The 19,950-nt window shown below is 43.7% G+C and overlaps 1 protein-coding gene across 1 annotated transcript in view; it reads left to right on the top strand.

Moving 5' to 3' along the window:
- Positions 1 to 19,950, top strand: part of COL4A2 (collagen type IV alpha 2 chain) — a 242,093-nt gene that overhangs the window by 43,519 nt on the left and 178,624 nt on the right. The gene's annotated exons all lie outside the window — the stretch shown is intronic.

Genomic DNA, 19,950 nt, shown 5'->3' with positions numbered 1-19,950 from the left:
GAATTGGGAACTGTAGTGAGATTGTACTGCTGCAACAAAACTCACTGCCTGAGGCGAGATGGTATCAGCAAATCTCAAATATTCTGCTTTGAGAAGTACCGGTAATAGCCTGAGTGAAACGCAAGAGATCTCTTCACTGGAAGAAGGAAAACACACCACTTTGAAAAAGAGGGGAGAAAAAGCCAGAAGAAACCTATCCTTTTTCACAGCTGGAAACCAAATTATGTTCTTTCCTGCATAGTAAGTACTAACAAGATAAAGAGGATGTGGCTTAGAATGAATGCCCAGAATGCTTGTTTTAGCACTTTTTGATTTCCCTCTCCCTTCTGTCCAGCATGTTCCAAAATCCTGGCTACCATACTGTAGCTAACAGAACATCTGAATAGTGAGGAAGGAGGGAGTTTGGGGATCTATGCAAAACAGCAGGGATTTTCTTGGAATTGTTGCACACAGCATTGTGGAAAGGAATTAGGATCATGCACATTGCAGGCACTTAGCAACTTGCAGGAGGGACTCAGCACTCGAAGAAGATGGCTCTTAGTGACATTAGATTATGAACAATGGTATTATTGACAGTTTGTGGTATGGATATGCCTAAAATCTCATATAGATAATTGATTTCCAGTTTATATCAATACAGTTATCCATGAAAAACACCTGCCTTAACAAGCTAAAACTGCAATAATTTATTGGAAGTCTGTTTTAGTGAACAGTTACATAAGGAAATATATAAATATATAAATTTAGTAACTAATTCCTTAGGCTTTCAGCAATTCAAACATTGCATTGGTTTCTTCTTCATCATTACATAAACATAAATTGTCAGAATTTTTATAGGAATGTAAAGTAGCAAAATTGATCTAAGGAATCAAAAGTTTATCAAATCATGTTGCCTTAAAACCTATTATTCTCATTGTCATGAGACCCAAGTACAGGAATTTATTTGAGACTTCCGCCCCTAATTGACAAGAGGAAAGACATGACAGATTATCCATGAGTAATGCCTATTCTGTTCTCATGGTGTCCCCTACTGATTGTCTCAAGAGGAAGTTTTGACTCTGACTTCAAAAGAGTCAATTCTTTCCTGATGTGGATAAGTTTATTTTATTGGCAGCCATAAAGAGGAAGAGGATGCTTGTCTATGAGGGCAGGGGGAAGTATCTAATGAAAAATTGAATTAAAATTTTGAGACTGTGTTTGCATCAGTCTCCACATGCCATTGTATCTTGGGATGGTGACAATTACTGAGGTGCATTTGCCTGACCCAGGATCATGGACAAGTAAAAGAAGCTTTTACAGATTCTTGAAGGATCGTGATTAAACTGAGTTTGTTGGGGAGGGCAGGGGAGGAATTAGTCTGTATTAATTCTATCTCTACCTTACAAAGTTATTTATTCAGCAAACAGAAACCTCTGCCTCAGTGTAGACCTGTTATTTCAGTCAGAATTTGATTGCACTCTAAATCATGAATTACTATGTAAAATACCGTAAAATAAACGTAAAGGACATTTTAATACTATTTTACTCTTCTCTCACTTTCTAGTCAATGATCTCAAAGGCTTGATTAACTGGGTCTCATTCTGCCTTTGTGAGGTAGGTAGATATTATCATCTCCATTTGTAAAATGGGGAAACTGAGTCACAGAAAACTTAAGACCAAAATTGGGGTAAAGTTACATACATCTGCAACTTATTTCAGATGGTACCTATTTAGATGTGATTTCTATATAAGCTCTTATACTATCATTATCACTACAGAATCTGAATTCCTTCCAGTATGACACTAAGGGCAGATCTACACTAGAAGCACTACATCAGTGCAGTTGCACTGATGCAGCTGTACTGCTGTAGCACATCTGGTGAAGACACTCTATGCCAATGGGAGAGTGCTTTCCCATCAGCATATTTACTCCACCTGCACAAGAGGCAGAAGCTATGTCAGTGGGAGAGCATCTCCCACTGACATAGAGCTGGTGTGGACAGTGCTTAGCTCGCTGTAACTTCCATCACTCAGGGAGGTGTCTTTTTCGCACCCCTGAGCGATACAAGTTAAATCAACTTAAGCAGTAGTGTAGACCTGCCCTGTGGCTATGTCTACATCAAGGTGGTTAACATCTGTCACATGTGATTCATTTTCTCTTTTATCCTTTCTCCACAGAGAGAGCTGTGCATGCAGTGTAGTGTTCTGTATTCATAGAGTTTTGTTTTCGGGTTTTGTTTCTTTGTAAATGTATATTCTGCTCTGTGTTTGCATTTAGAGTAGAAGGTCTTTAGCTTCTTTGAGCATTCATTTTACAGTCTAGGACTGGACCTCAGCATAGCTTTACCTATATGGCAGAATATTCATTGTCCCTATGGAGTAGAGTTGTTGACCATGGTCTTCATCCCAGAGGTTAATGTGATCTTATAAATAAGCTAGGCCCAGGCCATTGAGAATATATTGACATAGCCCAGGCAGCGAGCCTCCTAGCCAGTTTGACAGACTTGGGTCAGTGGGGCTTATGCTAGCGCTCTACAGATAACTGTGTAGACATTGATTTGAAGTTGTGACTTAGGCTGGAGCTTGGGCTGTAAAGCATATGCCCTCCATAAGCTTCCAAGCCCAAGCTGCAACTTCAAATTGATGTCTATGCAGCTACTTTGAGAGCAACTAGCATGAGCCCCACTGACCCAAGTCTGTCAGCCTAGGCTGGGAGGCTGGCTGCGAGGGCTGTATAGACATACCCTGAGTGCTTTGAAGATAAGTACCAAGACCTTGAACATGACTCAATATTCTACGAGAAGTCACGTAGAAAACAGAGGATAGGTCTAATGTGCTCATGGTAACTTGTGTTCCTGAGGGGAGATACTGCAGTGTTCTTTACTAGATGGAGCTTCATAAGGATGAGTGGCTTCATGCATAAGTAAATCACATTGCTGTCCAGAGAGGAGGCGGTAAAGGCAGCTGTAACCAAGGTCTGGTCATTATTCACCAGGATGAATTGGAGTATCCTAGCCAGTCAGAGATAATAGAAAGCTCTTCTCGAAGATGATGCTATGTGAGAGCTTTGGGTCTGCAGAGGATCCAAGAGTACTCTGAAACTACAGACTGAACATCCAGTGAGGATGTGAACCTTCAGCCAAAGGAGACCACACCATGGCTGCAAACTCTTTAGACTGTTCCCTCTGCTCCCCAGCATCCCATGTTTTGCTCAGGTTCAGTTTCAGCCAGCTGTTCTTCATCCATGAGCTGATCTCATCCAAGTACTGTCCCATTTTGGCGGTAGTGGTGTGGGTATATGTGTTGAAGGATAGGCAGAGCTCTGTATCATCTGCATATTTCTGGGACAAAGGGAGGTGATATACCTGGACTAGGCAGTGGGACAGGGTCAGCGGTACTGTCAGTGGATAAGATCTAGGCCCTGAGAGATTGCCCAACCCCCACAACCAAAAGGCAAGTGAGGCAGTTCTTCAGGCTGGCCGGTTACTATAGGTGCTTTGTGCTTGAGTTTGTCACTCTAGCAGTTCCCCTTACAGATCTGACAAAAAGCTCCTAGCCCTGGAATATACAGTGGTCTAAAGAATGAGAGCATGCCTTCTAGACCCTGAAGGATCAGATGAGTCAAGAACTAGTCTTGTTCCACCCCGACTTCTTTAAACAATTTATATACCAGAGTGACACCTCTGAGGTGGTCCTTAGAGTGGTGTTATCCCAGGAGCTGGATTGGGAGGAAAACCCTATACTTTACCTAAGTAGGAAGTTATTTCCCTGTGAAACTAGATATTCCCCAATAGGAAAAAAAAAGGCCCTGGTAGTAAAATGGACAGTTGAGGTACAACGTTACTATCTGCTGGGGAACTGCTTCCAATTCATCACAGATCATGCATCCCTTTGGGAGATTCACTCAAATGAAAGACACCAATGCCCAGATAATGAGGCGGTGCCTCTTTCTCCAGCCCTATGAGTTCAAAGTTCTTCACTGTCTGGGTAGGGCTCACATGAACGCTGACACCTTCCCCTGAGTGGGGGGGGAAGAAGGCACCAGACCCTAACTTGAAGGGGAGGGCATGTGACAACACCACACTGAGCAAGCGGGGGTTAACCAGTCACTTTGGGCCCAAAAGACCATGCCCCCTTGCCTCTGCTGCGCATGCTCCATGTGGAGGGAGCAGATAAAAGGAAGATGGCCAGCTCAGTTGGGGGTGGCTGAGGAGGACAGATGTGTGCTGCTGGGTCCCACTGAAGAACACTCAGTCCTCCAGACTGCTGAGGTGGGTATCCCACACTACACTGCGGAGAGCACCCCAGTAGTGAAGACTGATGGGCACGCCAATCCACTGCCTGTCCAGGATAGGTCGTCAATGGACTTAGAGTAGGAAGTGTCCCAGGGAATGTATTGGGAGCCAGTACTTGAGACCTGAACAGAGAGCTTTTTGGCTTCATGGTACCCTAGGTTGGAACACAGTGGAGTAGGGTGATTCTGGGTTCCCTCTTCCCTGTGCTAACTGTTGGGCATTACTGCCAGAGACCCAGCCATAGACTGTTCATTTGCTCTGCCCCAGCCAGGGGGCTGAAGCCCTGTTTGTGATTGTTTGTCCCAATTAGGAGGCCCAGGGGCTCTGGAGTGTTCATTTGCTCTGCAATGCCCGAGGAACCAAAATTCCTGTTTGTCATTATATACCCCAGCTATGAGGCTGAAGAGCTAAAAACTATTTGTTTGCGCTACCCCACATCTCTGACTGTGTTTGTTTGGTCCAGCTGAGAGTCACAACAACTGTGTGATGGGTTGTATCAATCCCACATTGGGCAAGCAGGGGCACCTATCCCCACAATGGATGTGCAGCGCTCCCTGTGATAGGTTTATCCAGGATAGGTTTCTTTCATGTTAGATTCATGATTGTGTGTTTTGTAGGAGGAAGGGAAGATTCCTTCCCTGAATGAGGCATTGGCTGTTTCGGTAATGAATGGCACTAGTTGCTCATGACTCCTTACACCAGCCAGAAGGGGCATAGGTTGGATCCATAAGCCTTTGGTCAAAACTCCTTTAGTATGTTCATTGCTTCTTGATGAATGAACGTACTGGACTCTTGGAATGTGAATGGCTGTTGGGTATAGGTGGAGTGAATTCATGCTGTCTGAGAAACCTTCCTGAATGTGTATGATCTTTTCAGTGAAGTAGGATGATAATTCCCCACAGTATTTGTCAGTGGGTTCTGCTGTAGGCACTCAGGATTGGTGAAGTGGATTACCTCCCTGGATGGCTCTTTGGAGCATGATTTGGCATCTTCAGTGGAGGCTGATAGGAAGGTTCTTTTGGCCTGTAATACCGCCTCACCACAGACTGAGGAATTCTTTGCTTCAGCCTATCTATTTCTCACTTTATCTTCCCCTACTGGTGCTTAAGTTTCCAACCCCCTCTCTTCATCTGGCATAAGGTGTCAGAAAACAGATCTGCTTAGGGGGACAAAGGGGAACCATTTGGGGCCAGTGTGTTGATGATTGAGGTTGCTGTACAATAATGATTCACCAAATCCTCAACTTCTTTTCCTGCATTTGGAGTGCTGCTGTCCTCTAGCAGGCTTTCGAACTTAATGGGAGACCAAGTCTTCATGGTCTTATCAAGATTATGAGTCTTTCTGATATCCTGGTTGCTGGGAGAGCTCTGATCATTGCTTTAACGAGGAGATGGTCTGTACAAGTCAAGTGGCTGTTTGATATTGACCTCTCCAATTCAAAGACTAGGTCCAAAGTGTTACTACTGTCTGGGCTGAACCAGAGATGACCTGTGAAAGTGCAAGAGAGACAAGTGAGATGAGTTTGGGGATTTTGGCATCTGTGTACTTGTCAGCATGAATGTTGAAATCTTCCAGTATAACAGTCTGAGGTATTTCACCACCATCACAGTCAAAGTATCGGTGTGCTCCTTTTATGAACTTTAGGCTCCCTAGTTTGAGAGTTTTGGCCTGTGTAACTTGTAGAAGGTCACATAGGAAGTTCTATGACAGAGCCAGGAACAGAAATCTAATCAGCTGACTCCCTGTCCTTTTCATTACATGACTATTCTCCCCTCTTAAATGAAGATATAAAACACATTAGGTATATAGCTCATACAGAAACATGCCCCTCTAAGAGGTATAAGATGAGGCTCATCACCACCTAAATGTTTTCTAAAGATTTGAAACTTGTCAAACAGTGACTGGCCCACTGCATGACAGTTTTAAATGTATCTATAGTATATGCTGGGAAATATAGGTCTATTCATTAATTTATTCTGGTTCTTATTGTTTTCTTTACTTCCAAGGCATGAACATTTCCTGATTTTTGTTAGGCTAACGAGCAGGCTATGTTTGCAAGGACAGAAGTATAATGAAAAAAGGATGTGAAAGAAGGGCCAAATGACATCACTTAATTCATTTAAAGGAAGTTCAGTATTTGGATGTTTATAATCTCAGCATGTTCATTGTTTGTACTGTGATAAGAGCATTTTTGGTGTGCAGGCTGAACCGCAAGCCGTATTACAGAATGCAGACAATGTTTGTGAATTGTTGTCTGTTGGTTAGAGCAAAGGATGGAGAGGCAGGAAGGTTTTGGGTCTGAAACTAAGTCACTGGCACTGTGTGTCTCTGAGAAAGTTAGTTGTCCTAAATTCTACAATCTTTTAGAAAGTAACTGAGCTGCAGAACTAAGTAAAAACAGAAGCTGAGTGACAAGTAAATACTGTGTAGCGTCCCCTCTCCACCCAGTTACCTTCTTTAATGTCTATCTGCTTAAATCAAAGGTTTTGATTGACAGGTCTGGGTTCTTCTGGATCCCACCGCCCACTCAGCAGGGTGTATCTTCTTTTTTTTTGCCCTATGAATTTATTTGGCACTGCCTCCACCCCCCTTCACCCCTTCCTGGTAGGGTCACCAGGGCAGCTTGGGAGGAAAATTCTAAACATAGGGTAACTCCCACTTACTTGCCAGATAGTTAGAGACTCCCAAGAAATAACAGAAATACGTACAATATATTCAACACAGTAATTACATTAAACAGGAGACAAATAATATAACAGGGTAAAACACTATTCTTAGAGTCACCGGTGCCCACACTGATAATACCTGTGATTTTCCCCAGTCACAGGACCGGATGTAGCCAATATAAGATCAGTGTGCCATTAATACACGTACTTTCTTGGGCCCTTGATGACCTGTGACCATGATATCTTCTCTGCACTGGTTTAGGAGTGTGGCTGACTGGGTTCAGTACAGCCCAAAGGACTCACAAATGGAAGGAGGTGGTAAGTCCCTCCACGGGTTTAATACACAGCAGGTTATAAAATCCCCAAACCCTTACTCCCTGGCTTGAGGACACAGTTCAGGGAGTAGAGGGGTCCCCAAAATAATTTCCCTGACTAACTAAAAGATGATGCACTCACAAACTCCATGAATGATCCTCAGGTTCAGAGATGACTCTGGACTCCTCAGTCACTGCTGAGGGGCTGATCTCTGCTTGCAGGGATCCTCTTCAGACAGGAGTCAGGCTGCTTCCGGTCCCCGGATTTTTCCTCACTACAAAGGGGTGCAGGACTCAAGGTGCAAATTACGCAACTGTACTAAAATCCAAACTGTAGTCTCCTAGCCCAGCATCCAGACACACACTCAGCGGGCAGCCGCCCTGGACTAGCAGAACTGACCATATGGTGACTGGTCTCACCTAGGGAGCTGGAGAACTAACTCAGCCTGGCTGGGGAAGTTTCCCAGCAAAACTCTACAAACTGGGAGTCATCGGTGGAGAAGGAAAAGCCCAGCTCAGGGATCTTGCTTTCAGGTCCCTAGAGACCAGTTCTTATGGGGGAACCCTGCCTGCAGGCCTGGGACTCACCAGCTCCCCACACAGCCACTCCCACCCTTGCCCTGGCTGGCTCCAGACTGGCTCAAAAAATGGCTTTGCCCCTTTCCTGAGCTCCCTGGGAAGGGCATCTCACTCCCTATTGGGAGTCTGCCTTGGCTTCCCCTCCCTACCAGGCACAGTGTGCCTATCCCTGAGCTGCCAGCAGAACCTCAGGAATCTAGGTAATCTCCTTGGGGATTACAACTGCATGTGGAGTGATGAGCTATTCTGTATAAAGTTAAATTTATACTGTCTTTTTGGAAAATCAAGGCTCCATGTGCTCTGTGGCAATTTGGACTTAAATTTTGTAGCAAGGGCCTGAGGTTTCAATGGCCCTCCAGTGCAGTAAATTAGATAGTCTGAAGCTGCTTCAGACTAATTTTTTTTTTTTAAAGTTCAGCTGAGTTTAGTATTAAAAATGAATACTACAGCCTGTACAGCATTGTAGCAGATTGCTGACTCACCAATGCGGCACCTCCTGTTGGTCATCTGGGAGTTAGCTCTTGTCCAGCCTCAGAGAACCCTCGGCTGGTCAGTGTCTCACCTGCCTCAGGCCCCCGTGTCCCTCCCAGGCCCCAGTGCCCTTTACCTTGCGGTTCTGCCTCAGCAGTACCCCACACTCTGGGTCTCCCCCCACCCAGGGGAACCCGCACCTTACCTCAGTGGCTACTGCCAGTCATCATATTGCCCCCTCTCACTGGGGCAAACTGCAGTCTGTAATGGCTACTCTTCATCGGCAAAGGGGTTGGACCAGCTTGCCTCCACCTATCCCCAGGCTACACCTTTGCAGCTCCAGTACCTCTTTAGGTCTTGCACAAGGCCTCAGCCTGGGGAGTTGCCAGGCTGGAGCTCCCCAGCTCTTCTTCTTCTTCTTCTTCTTCTTCTTCCTCTTCCCCTTCCCCTTCCCCTTCCCCAGCACTGCTCTGCTCTGCTCTGCTTCAGGTACCCTGTTCCTAGGCAGCTAGGTCCTTCTCCCTCCCAGGCTGGAGAGGGACTGACACAGCTCCTGGGTCACAGGGCCAGCTGTGGCCTGATTGGGCATGGCCCCAGCTGTGGGTGCTTCCCCAGTCAGCCCAGCTTTCCACTCCAGCAAGGTAACTGCCCCGCTACAAGCATTACTGTTTTATTAATTTTGTTATTAAATAGATTCCATTTTACCCTCTCCCAATGCTTTCCAATTTTCACTGTAGCCACAGATTTTAGTATTGACAATACATAACTGTACAGAAGAAATCCAAAAGGAAGTGAGGTTAGAAATTGTCAGCTGAAGAAGAAAAAATTGAAAAAGGAAAACTACATTTTCAGTACAGGCTAGTGTAAAACAATCTGCATCTCCCAGCCATTCCTTCAACGATCTTAACTGGCAAACAACATTGTGTAGTTTTATAGTAACCAGGAATGCCAAGGCTCTACCTGCCTCAAAGTACTTCAGATATTTCTTCTGCATTCTGAGACATCTCTTCTGCTAAATGAACAACATGAAGAGCTTTTCCAACTCCCTTCTTTTCCTTTAGTGAAAACAAGTCATAACATCTGGAGGAGATAAAAAATACAGGTGGGGCGGGGGGAGACTACTATTTGTATTAGGCTATCAGTAATTCTACCTATGAGAAAGAGATGTTTCAACCTTGACAGGTCTTTATTTTATGAAACATGGGTGGGATATTACTTGCATGTAAATCAGAAATGCCTATTGAGGGGGAAACGTTGACCCCATTCAAGGAAATGGTAAAACCTCCCTTGACTTCAGTGGGGTCATGATTTCATCCTAGGATCTTAACTCCAAAGTAATTTATGTCCACCATGGCCAAATTACATGGATTGTGAGTTTATGGAATCCGTGTGATATCCACGGCTTCTGATTTAGTAAATTAATTTTGAACTCTGATAACATCTTTCAGCTATTGAATCAAAGGTGCATCTGGCCAGTCTGAACAACGTGTAAATATTTATATGCAGCGATCTGTAGACAAGACTGCTTCACCTAAATCATTTACTGCCCAGCCAGTCAGGAACCCTGTCTCTAGGGAGCACCTTTACCATATGTCCTTTATCAAAGAAAAAATATGTAAACAACAGTTATTCATGAGGAGTTATAGAGCTCTTGGACCTGCTTCAAAATATTTTGCCCTGGGTCATATAATCTCAGTACATTGAAATTACATTTTGTCAACAGCTTTCACCATGTTCAAACAGACAACCAAATCCAGCTGGCCACCTGGGCTTAGAGAACCCAGGTCATGGGCTATACTCCTGATACCCAACAGCAAATAACAACCAGCTTTTAACAAAGTTTAATCTGGTACAATCAGAGCAGGAATTAAGGGGTTCAATAAGGAAACAAGATTGGACATCTGAATTGAAAAGTGAGTTGGGTAAGTAGGAGCCAACTCTCAATGTCTCTTTCTAGTCTCAACAGAAAGGAAACAGTGGGTGTTACACCTGGATGAACAATTTACAATGAAGGCTTGAGTCATCAAATTTAGACTTTTTTCCTGCTTGCAAATTTCCTGCCCATCCTACTTTTCCCCTGTGATTCCTTATCTTTAAAAAGCAGCTAAACTGGGCATAGAGGGACCTAGATTATATACCCTCCCTCAAGTCAGTGGCTTACCAGATCCCCACTGGCCCACCCACCAGTTAAGTGATGCCTCCCCACCCTCCTGGCCACTTCTCTTCTGACTTTTGAGCAGCAGGGACCCTTAAAGGAGCCACTACTCTATTTTCCCCACAAAGCTAGGCAAAGACCCTTACCTTTCAGGTTGCAGGGGTTGCATTTTTGCATAGTAATTTTTCAGGGTAGAACTGAGTTTAAAGTTCATTATTTTAATGACCAATTGTTGCAATACAAAGTGCAGCCAGCAAATGTTACCTCAGAGGAAAGTGGGAAAATACACTTACCCCACATACACAAGCACATGTTGAAGTAGGTGGGGAAAAGGAGCAGCCAGGAGAAATTCCCACTGGGTTTTCTCCCCTGGAAAAGCCTCACACTACTGCACTAGCACCAGTGCATCTCTGAGCAGGTATAGATAATAGAGTAGCAAAAGCAGCGACAGGCTTACATTTAATGCTTTCATCATCACTAGCACCAGTGTAATTGCACTGCTTCTTGTTCAATAGCAATAGCCTTGTTTGCACAGGCAGGTTTAGGAAATCTAATAGGTTCAAATGAGCTTCAAAAATTTTGGATGTGTATCTGAACCAGAGTTGAACCCCTAAACCTTTCAAGTTTACCACCACTTATAGTAATGTGTTCTGAACTAACATGGTTAACTGAGAGCTCCCTCTATTTGCCAAGTTTTGTAGGTGAGTAAACTAGACAGGTCAAATACAGGATTGGTTTATAAATAGACATGCCTCAAAAACACTTCCCCATACATGGAATAAGAGCCAGACTTCCTATGTTTCTATTGTTTGAAGCAAATGATATCATTGCTTGGATGTCTTTCCAGAATTAATGGAAAAAAAGCTTTGGAAACAGAGTAGTTAAATATAGGAATTAATACTTTAGTGAATGGAGTGCTGTACAGCATTTATTCTGTGCTACCAGTATGTAAACAAACTGCTGTCTGTAAGCAGAGGGAGGGGGAATATATGCCTATAATATAAAACATTAGACAAAAGCCAAATTCAGATTAAAACTTGGGCTGACAGTCTCTGACTCATTCCATTATGGAAAAAAATTGGCTCCAGGTCATAGTGTAGTGTTACTGTACATACCATGGGCTTGCATTCTCCACTGCCTTACACCTTGCATAGTCACTTACACCTGTACAATGTGAGTGCAAAATGCTACCAAATCAGAATGGTAGCATTTTACCCACACTTTGCACTCATTACTATAGGCACACATGGCACAGGCCAGTGGTCGGCAACCTCTGACACATGGCTCGCCAGGGTAAGCACCCTGGTAGGTTGCACCAGTTTGTTTACTTGCCGTGGCAGCAGGTTCGGCCGATTGCGGCTCCCACTGGCCACGGTTCACCATCCCAGGCAATGGGGATGGTGGGAAGCAGTGGCCAGCACATCCCTCGGCCCGCACCACTTCCCACAGCCCCCATTGGCCTGGGAAGGCAGGTAAACAAACTGGCCTGGCCCGCCAGGGTGCTTACCCTGACGAGCCACGTGCCAGAGGTTGTCGACCCCTGGCATAGGCGCTGATTCTGTGCGTGCTCCGGGGCTGGAGCACCCATGGGGAAAAATTAGTGGGTGCTCTGCACCCACCGGCAGCTGAGCTCCCCTCATCCCACCTCCTCCTCCCTAGTGTGCCGCATCCCTGCTCCTCCACTTACCTCCCAGCGTTTCCCGCCCAGCTGCTGCCAAACAGCTTTTTGGCAGCGTTAGTATGCTCCAGGAGGGGAGAGAGGAACGGGAACAGTGGTGCGCTCAGAGGAGGAGGCGGGAACTTGGGGAAGGAGTTGAAATATTGGCAGGGAGGGGATGGAGTTGGGCTGGGGACTTTGGGGAAGGGGTTGGAATGGGGGTAGGGAAGGGATGGGAAGAGGTGGAGTGGGGCAGGGCCTCACTGAAGGGGTGGAGTGAGCATGGGGCCGGGGGCATATGGGGGCATCAGGAACGCATGAGAAAGAGAGGAAGTCGGCACCTATGACACACATTGCAAGTTAGTGGACAACCAGGCCTTATGGGCCAAATCAGGCCCTCTGGTAAACCATGCATGTCCTTTTGCAAGAAGGGTATAAATCAAAAATGTGTCCTTAAGGCAGCAGAATCAGCTCCAGATTGTTCTGTTGACCAGATCCCTCCCAGAAGTTACTGGGGATGTTATTCTCTTATCTGTGGATACCCCAGCATTCTAAGGCCAGGTCTACACTGCGACTTTAAATCGGTTTAATGGCCGATATACCGATTTAACGCTGTATCCGTTCACACGACGTCGTCATTAATATCGAGTTAAACGGCTCCTTAAATCGATTTCGGAACTCCTCCCAAACGAGAGGAGTAGCGCTAAATTCGATAGTGATAACTCGGATTAGGGTTCATGTGGACGGAAATCGACGTTATTGGCCTCCGGGCGGCATCCCAGAGTGCAGCACTGACCGCTCTGGACAGCAATCTGAACTCGGATGCAGCGGGCAGGTAAACAGGAAAAGCCCCGCGAACTTTTGAATTACATTTCCTGCTTGCCCAGCGTGGAGCTCTGATCAGCACGGCTGGCGATGCAGTTTGAAATCGAAAAAGAGCTCCAGCATAGACCGTACGGGAGATACTAGGTCTGATCGCTGTATGGGGAGACAAATCTGTTGTATCCAGCTCCGTTACAGAACACGAAATGCCAAAGCGTTTGAATAAAAAACTCCAGGATACACAGCGCTGTGTGACAAGCGTAACGGGAAGCCAGAGACTCAAATGGACGCTCATGAAGGGAGGGAGGGGGTACTGAGGACTCCAGCTATCCCACAGTCCACAGCAGTCTCTGAAAATTATTTGCATTCTTGGCTGAGCTCCCAATGTCTGTAGGTTCAAACACAGTGTCTGGCGTGGTTCAGGGAACAGCTCCTCAGTTTTTCCCCCCCCCCCACCAAGTGAAAAAAAAGGGAAAGATTGCTGTGCTATGGCGTTTGCTCAATGCACTCTACGAAAAAGGCGCCAAAGGGTTGTCTGCTGCCTTCACAAAGGGAGGGGTGAGGCTGTACCCAGCACCACTCGGGGCAATGTTTTCTGCCCCATCAGGCACTGTGCTCTCAACACGGAAGTGGGAACTATGGGATAGCTGAGGAACAGCTACCCACAGTGCACCGCTCCTTAAATCGATGGTAGCCTTGGACCAGGGACGCAAGCAATTGATTTTGTGATTGCACTGTGGACGCGCAAACCCGATTTTATAACATCGGTTTTGTAATATCGGTTTAAACTACTTCGAATTAATCGTGCAGTGTAGACGTAGCCTAAGAAAGTCCTCTTTATCTTAAGGTGTCTTCAGAGAGCTGGTACACTTATGCAGAGCCCGAGGACTGCTCCTTAGGTCTCTGTCTCCCATCGTATCACATATCCTTCAGAAATAAGTAGCTTAAATAGCAAAGACAAATTGAAAATTTTAAATTATTAATGTGTTAATTGGCTTTTTACTTTGGTTTACATCATATTTTCACATGCATGTACTTTCCCTGTTTATGTTCTAGCACCCATTTTAAGTTAATATGTAATCATCTCCCTGTAAGGGACAATTCAGCAGAACACAGAGTCTCATAACTCTGGAGTGTCCACATAGTGGCTTCTTCAGGGATAGAGAAGGGGAAAGAATGCTATGGAGTATGCTGCTTGCATACAACCTTTTGTTGTCTGTGGGTGAGATCCCCTGTAGAGTCGCTCAAGTAACTATACTGATTAACTAGGCGGCTTTTAAAATTTATTGTGTGGCTGACATTTTTAAAGGTCTTACTATGCCGAATGTGTCACAACAGCGCCTTCTGGATTCTGTCTGGTATGTTTTATAAATATGTATTTAGGATGAAAGCCATGCAAAGTGAAAATCCTTATGAAAATATAAATGGAAATCATGCTTCTCTTATAAAGAAGACTGTCATGTACATTTGTTACTAAACTCTGCCTAAAGTCTGGAACAAGAATGCTTTATAAATTGAGGTGGCAAAAGTAAATAATTTTCCAAATATTGAAAGATTATTGTGGCATAATTGCCAAATCTAACTTTTAAATGAAAGTAAACCATACAGCCTCCAAACAATGAATATTATGAGCTCTCTTGTGGCTTTCATAAGCTACTAAAGGCTCTGTGAAAGTGCCTCCCTAATAGCAGTTGCCAGTCATCTGTCCATCAGACTCTGTTTAGAGAGAGACTCTTATAACTTCTTTTTTGGAGCTGCAGCACGTTTAATCTACATTGCTAGTCTCATAGTGTGTGCTGAAAGCTGGGCGGGCAGGCATTTGGCTGGGTATTCCTCCACCTTGTCAGCCCTTTGGGGCTTGTTAGACCCACAGGTAACATTATGGCTCCCCTTTCACCCAAGGAGTACAAACAGTGGGGTCTATCTGCTCCTTGTACGCTCTCTCCCACATTGCACATCTACACAGTGAGAGCCAGAATCAGCACCTAACCAAACTGCTCACTCATTTAGAGCAACATTCTCAGGCCAGGTCTACACTACTGTCATAACTATAAAGGGAAGGGAACAACCCTCCTGTGTACAATACTATAAAATCCCTCCTGGCCAGAGACACCAAAATCCTTTTACCTGTAAAGGGTTAAGAAGCTCAGGTAACCTGGCTGACGCCTGACCTCAAGGACCAATAAGGGGACAAGATACTTTCAAATCTTGTGGGAGAAGGCTTTTATTTGTGTGCTCTTTGTTTTGGGGGTTGTTCGCTCTTGGGACTCAGAGGGACCAGACATCAATCCAGGCTCTCCAAATCTTTCTGAACAAGTCTCTCATATTTCAAACTTGTAAGTAACAGCCAGGCAAGGCGTGCTAGTTTTATCTTTGTTCTCTCAACTTGTAAATGTTCCTTTTTGCTAAGAGGATTTACCTCTGTTTGCTATAACTTTGAACCTAAGGCTAGAGGGGGTTCCTCTGGGCTCTATAAATCTAATTACCCTGTAAAGTTATTTTCCATCTAGTTTTACAGAGATGATTTTTACCTTTCTTGCTTTAATTTAAAGCCTTCTTTTTAAGAACCTGATTGATTTTTCCTTGTTTTAAGATCCAAGGGGATTGGATCTGGACTCACCAGGAATTGGTGGGAGAAAGGAGGGGGGATGGTTAACTTCTCCTTGTGTTAAGATCCAAGGGGTTGGATCGGTGTTCACCAGGAACTTGATGAAGAAGTCTCTCAAGACTATCCAGGGAAGGGAGCTAATATTTGGGAGTGGTGGCAGCAAAACCAGGTCTAAACTGGTAATTCAGTTTAGGAGTTCACATGCAGGTCCTCATATCTGTACTCTAAAGTCCAGAATGGGCAGAGCCTATGTCTGCATAGCTTTCGCGGCTTATCCCCCAAGGCAGATATAGCATGCCAACAGAAGGAATTTTTCTGCCAATCTAGTAACACCATCTCCCTGAATGACATTAGCTTTACCAACGAAAGCACTCTTCTGTTGGCATAGTTGTGTCTGCACAGGGCTTTTGCTGGTATAGCTGTGCTGGAGAGGGAGTGTGTTTTTTGTTTTTTTCCACACCCTGATGAACATAGCTCTGGATCAAAGAGAATATTTTCACACTGGCCTACATTAGGAAAACTAATAAGCAGATCTACATAAGATTGAACATATCATTGAATCCTAATATTCAGAAGGGTGCACTGTCGTTTTGCATTTATTGTAGAGAATACACAGAACAGTTTTTCAAAACCACCTGCTCTATAAATACGGCTAGTGGCCAGGGCTGTGTCTGTTCTTTGTGAAAAGTCTTTCCTCAAATGTGTGCAAATGTAGGTTCCAGTTTCTTTCCAGTGAGAGAGACACATGTTGCTCCCCTTAGTTTCAATGGGAATTGTAAACATACAGAATTTGGCCCTTGATATGTCAGTCAAGCACTGAAGTTATCGTAGTAATGCATCAAATAAAAAAAGACCAGGCTTTCTTAGGTAAAGAAGAGGCTGTCTTAGCCAAATAATTCTCAGAATATTTGAAGAGTATATCCACACCTACATGCTGCCAATTTACATCTCCCCATCCTCGGGAAATCCAGGCCAATTAAGGTCTTAAGCTTTGACTTCATAGAAGACATATTGCCCAGTACTCTTAGTAGCTGCTGGATTGAAGGCAGCCAGAGCTTCAGGTGGCTGATTCCCATCACACCCTGACAGTCCCTGCAGCATGTCTGCCTGCAAAGGTTAGGGCTCAGCCTCTAACCTGATGACAAGCAGATCAGTGCTGGTTTAATCCATGGCAGCCAGCCAGTAACACTCTCCAGGTTGGTTTTGAATGATTTGTTTATAAATTTTGCTAGGAGAATAATTTGGCATGCAGAGGATACAAGGTGTATTCTTTTTTAAATAAAGCCGTTTTTGAGTGATTACACTTGTAATACAGAGTAATACATTTGAAACCACTGGCATTCCTATTTGTCTTTTTTCTCTATAACACATGCACTGTCTCATTTTTTTTTTTATTTTATTTTAAAGAAAGCAAAAGAAAGAAACACTTTCAGGTTAAGATTTTATAGACAATGTTTCATATCAACATGAGATTTTACAGCTAAGTGTAACCCCCCCAGAAACTGTGTGTTTGTAAATGAACTAGCAGATCTCACTGATGACACTATAATGTTCTGCTTTTAAAGGTGTGTTTGGAATCCTAAACTGACTCTCAAGCCAGAATCTCACATCAGATATCCGAATATGCCACCCATTGCAACACCACACAAGTTATGAGGTTTGTCAGCACTACCAGTCAAACCTTAGCTTTACATTAAGTTCCCAGACTTTCTAAATCACTCTGTAAATCTTAGCCTGGCATAGATGCTGTGACTGAGAGAGAGAATGAAGTTACAGTATTTCATGATAGCAGCGAGTACAGTTATTGCAGAGGTATCATGTGAAATGCTGCTATAGTATCAAAGCCAATGTGGGCATGCAGAATCTGTTGATACCATGTTGCAATATTTTGATTACAATCTCCTTAATTTTTAAAGTTGCATATAAGGAAATGGCCCATATTTCCTGGTTTTGATATACTAGTAGAATTGTACTGGGAGCCTTGTTCTCTGTTTGGCTTTGTTCTCTCTCTCGGAATACCAACTGCTAGGAGTTTGAATGGGCATCCAGGGATGTCAATGACTTAAGTGGATTATTTTGTGTTCAATGGTAGCAATAAAGAAATCTTTAAAACATGCAGAAGTTTGAATGGGTAGTGAGTGTTTGTTGTTGTTTTAATGGTTTTTGCTTGAGAAAACTGGATTCAGGTCAAAACTAAAAGTCTCTCTAAATTCTCTGCAGAGAATTGCCTTTTGTTGGCTGGACATGTACTGGCATAAGAAATATTGTCTTGGGACAAAAAGTTTGTGAGAACAGAGAGGACAAAATAGTCTTTGTTTTGGGACACATGAGCTTTATACTTGCATTTTTACATAAATTTGATTAATATTAAATATGCTAATGTTTTATGCACAAGGTTCACAGACATTACTGGCAGTTTCACATTCTCTCCTATTTGTACATAAATAGTAAAGTCTATCTTCATCTGCAGCAAAATGTTACACATTAACTCCATTCTCCTCTCTGAACACGTTACTGCTATTGACATTAGTAGGAATTACCTGCACTTAAGGAGAGCAGAATACACTCCAAAAGAGTTTCACTGCTTGCTCTGCATATAGTAAGGAAAAGATCACTATAACCTTAAATGACTTACTTTAAAACTGTCTTCAACATACCATGGGAAATTATTTTTGTGTCTAATATCCAGTACATACTCACCCTGTCTATAACTCCAGTCTGTCATTGCTTTTGCATACTCATTAGGTCTGATACTGCCGTCCTTTCTCACACTGAGCTCAATGTAGAGTTGAAGGATAGTGTTCAAATAAATCAGCCTTCCAATGATATAACTGTGCAAAGCCAAAGTCATTAATGTGTGATGCATGTGATAGCTAAGGGCTAGTGATGAGGAAAGTGACTTTAGAATCAGTTTAAAGATTGAAGAGCTGAAGGATTAGTAGTAATGACTAAACAATACAAAACTTGATCAATAAATGATTTCACTTGATTACAAACTATAATTCTCACTGTACCTTGGTCTGACTGTGTTTAGACACCGTAAAAAGAACTCTCTCTTGGCTACTGAGTGAATATATTTGTATGAATAAAAACACTCTGCACTTACGCTGTATACCTTTCACCTGAAGATCTCAAAGCACTTTCTTCACTGTAACAAGGCTTAGGATTTCAAAAGAATATAGTTGCCTTAAGATGATAGTTGGATATTTAATGACAAGAAGTTGCAAGAAACTTCTTAGGCCAAGGGTTCTCAACCTTTTTCTTTCTGAGCCCTTCCCCCACCATGCTAAAAACCCTCCATGGCCTGGTAGTGCCACCAGGATCAGCATTAGGGTGTAGCAAGCAGGGCAATTGCCTGGGGCCCCACACCACAGGGGTCCCCACAAAGCTAAGTTGCTCAGGCTTCAGTCCCAGGTGGCAGGGCTGGGAGCTCTGGGCTTCAGCCCCACACAGTGAGACTTCAGCTTTCTGCCCTGGGTCCCAGCAAATCTAACACTGGCCCTGCTTGGCAGCCCCCCTGAAACCTGCTCATGGCCCTCCAGTGGGCCTCAGACCCCTGATTGAGAACCACTGTTCTAGACCATAACCAAAATGTGAGAGATTAATGCTGCCTCTGACCTCAGATTCTTCTTCAGCAGACTTCTTGAATTTTAAGCTACAGCTTTGGTTCTTACCTTCAATTTAATTGCACAAGCTCCTGAAATGTCATTTAATCGTTAACACAGTTTTCAGATATTCAGCTCAGTTTTCAATGTCAGTGTTTATTCAGATCTTTTCATGTGCTGTATATTAATACCCTGCCTACTGTATTTTTCACTCCATGCATCTGATGAAATGGGTTATAGCCCACGAAAGTTTATGCCCCAATAAATTTGTTAGTCTCTAAGGTGCCACAAGGCCTCTTTGTTGTTTTTGCTGATACCGACTAACACGGCTACTCCTCTGAAACCATTACAATGAATGGAACTGCTGCTATACAATCACTTTGAGTTTCAGAGGAGCGGGGGGGAATATATCTGGAAATGAAAGCCCATGAGCTAATAAGGAAGTACACGTTCCATCTACAGAGGGATAATCACATAGAAACACAGATTATTTTAAAAAGTAAGTGCATATCTCAGATAATGTTGTGAGTTTGTATCTGGCTGGTCAGTTAACTAAAATATGAACAGATCTGAGCAAAATGTTAGTGATTACAAAATGGCCATGACTTAGTCACTCCTGTATGATATAAATGATAAAACATATTCTCCTTTTCAAATGGTACAGAATTCAGTGGATGAAGTCGGGGAGTATTATGTCTGGGAGATTATTTTCTGAAACAAATATGAAATCTTTTGGGAAGCTGAAGACACAGTTTCAGTTCCTAGGATACATGTTATCATTTTAGCTACCGGGTTTCAT

Source organism: Chelonoidis abingdonii, chromosome 1 (genome assembly GCF_003597395.2).
Source record: "Chelonoidis abingdonii isolate Lonesome George chromosome 1, CheloAbing_2.0, whole genome shotgun sequence".
Classification (NCBI taxonomy): domain Eukaryota; kingdom Metazoa; phylum Chordata; order Testudines; family Testudinidae; genus Chelonoidis; species Chelonoidis abingdonii.
Note: the sequence above shows the minus strand (reverse complement) of the source record. Positions and strands in the feature narration are given on the sequence as shown.